Source organism: Cebus imitator, unplaced genomic scaffold (assembly GCF_001604975.1).
Source record: "Cebus imitator isolate Cc_AM_T3 unplaced genomic scaffold, Cebus_imitator-1.0 Scaffold573, whole genome shotgun sequence".
Classification (NCBI taxonomy): Eukaryota; Metazoa; Chordata; class Mammalia; order Primates; family Cebidae; genus Cebus; species Cebus imitator.
The window spans coordinates 5,943-8,268 of NW_016107888.1; the positions used below are offsets into that span (position 1 = coordinate 5,943).

The 2,326-nt window shown below is 57.1% G+C and overlaps 1 long non-coding RNA gene and 1 pseudogene across 1 annotated transcript in view; both read right to left on the reverse strand.

The window, feature by feature from the left end:
* On the reverse strand, window positions 1-95 carry LOC119469113 (annotated as a pseudogene).
* LOC108294317 overlaps window positions 1-2,326 on the reverse strand; it is a 31,146-nt gene that overhangs the window by 4,361 nt on the left and 24,459 nt on the right. The window lies entirely within an intron of this gene.

Below are 2,326 nucleotides of genomic sequence, written 5' to 3' on the forward strand. Positions count from 1 at the left end.
TTTAATATATTGTCCTCGGATAGAGGACGTATCAGATATTAAACTGATAAGAACAGATACTACACTTGATCTTAGCCAAAAGGCCGAGAAGCGATAACGACCGGCGACACGCAGGCCACGGTACACATTCGTCCACTCACCCTGAGCTCACGGTAAGAAAAATCATCTTCAAGTAAAGAAGCCCTCTCTTCCCTACCTTCACACGGTACTCCGTGTTACAATTTGCAACATTGTATAAGTAGTACTGTTACAAGTTTGGGGGGGATATTTACTTTCTCTTTTTGCTCCCATAGCTCCCGGGCGAAACAGCCATTTTAAATTTGCATGCCCCGCCCCACAGGCGCCGAGCTCCTTTCTCCCTGCCGGCCCGCCTGCCGCGGAACCGGAAAGCGCTTGTTAATCCCCGGGATCGCGGGAAAGCTCCTTCCGCTTCTAGGCCCTTCGATAGGAAAAGCCCAAAACGAAAACCGCAAGAAGAGTTCTAGGAGGCGTTTCTTTCCAACAGCTCTCCCTTTCTCTCTTCTTTCTCCCCTCCCTTCCTCTCCCCTCCTCCTCCTGTTTTTCTCTCTCTCTCTCTCTCCTTCCCTCCCTCCTCTTTTTCAGTCCTGACCTAGCTGGCTTCCAACATTTCTTTACACATTTTTTTTTTCACACATACGTTGAAAGAATAGTTGAGTGAGCACCCGTGTTGCCACCCCCCCCCCCGACGTCACCTTCCTGGACTTGCTTCGTTATATGTGTTACAGACATGTGATGACATCTTTTGTGTCGCTGAGCGCAGGGAGACAGGTACTTACGTCTCCGTCCCTCTCGCCATTTCTCGACCGTCTGGCCCGGCGAGTTTTCGAGGAGGCGAGGGCGCAGCCCCGGAGAGGAAGCGCTCCGTCCCACAGGTTCGAGGCCCGGGCGGAGCCTTGGGAAACGGGCCCCTCCGCTTCGTGTGTGGCGCTGCGAAGCCGCTTCTGCCCGGGAAGGAGGCGAGGGGCCTGGAACGCAGAGGGAACCGCCGGTTCCGAAGCCCCGGGGTGCGCCCGGAGGACCGAGTGGCTGGGGCGGCGCGGGGCTGGGGGCTGGGCGGGAGGGGCCGGGGGCCGGGAGGTGACCCCGGAGGGCGTCGGATCTGGCGGGGCCTCGTGGGCTCCCCTCCCTCGGAGGGGGCGCGCTGACGGTGGGCGGTGGCGCCGTGAGCGCGACCACCACTTCCCTGGGAACGCGAGAGTTCGGACCAGCTACTGGGGCCTGGGCGGAGAAGCGGGAAGGCAGCGAGGGCCTGGGCCCGGGTGGGGCAGTGCGGGGGCTGAGAGGTGGCCAGATTCTGGCTGTACTTTGAAAGCGGAGCTGACGGCCTTTGCGGAGAGCTGGGATGGGGGTGAGAGAAAGGAGTGGAGGGTGACTCCAAGGGTGTGGGCCAGAGCGACTGCCGCATTCAGAGTTGGGCGAGGACTAGGTTTGTTGGTTTGGGGTTGGCGGATTGGGGGGTTGGAGGTAGGGAGTGGGGGAGGGCGCGGGATGTCCTGATCGGTTTTGGAGAGGACGAGCTAGAGAGGCGGCAAGCCGGACGGCCAAGCGGAGGTGTCAGCCAGGCCGCTGGATGTGCCATTCTGGACTCCAGGCTGGGACTCTTTGGAGACCGTGAGTCTGGAGGAGTGCCTTCGAAGGAGAAAGAGTGTTAGTCCGCAGGCAGAAGGCCCAGGAATAAGCCCCGGGGCACTCCAAAGTCAAGGAGGCGATCCTTCTGCCTCAGTCTCCCTAGTAGCTGAGACTACAGGCGCGCATCACCATGACTGATTAATTTTTTTTTTTTTTTTTTTTTTTTTTTCTGCTCTCTCGTCTTGGCTAGAGTCCAGTGGCGCGATCTTGGCTCACTGCAACCTGTGCCTCTCGGGTTCAAGCAGTTCTGCCTCAACCTCCTGAGTAGCTGGGACTACAGGCATGTGCTACCACGTTCGGCTAATTTTTGTGTTTTTAGTAGAGACGGGGTTCACCATGTTGGCCAGGCTAGTCTTGAACTCCTGACCTCAAGTGATCCGTCCGCCTCAGTCTTCCAAACTGCTGAGATTGCAGGCGTGAGCCACTGAGCCAGGCCCATATGCTGCTTCTTTTTTCCTTCCTTCCTTCCTTCCTTCCTTCCTTCCTTCCTTCCTTCCTTCCTTCCTTCCTTCCTTCCTTCCTCTTTTGAAAAGATGGAGTCTTCCTCTGTCGCGATTTTGGCTCACTGCAACCTCCACCTCCTGGGTTCAAGCAATTCTCCTGTCTCAGCCTCCTGAGTAGCTGTGACTACAGGCGCCTGCCACCACACTTGGCTAATATATGTATTTTTTAGGAG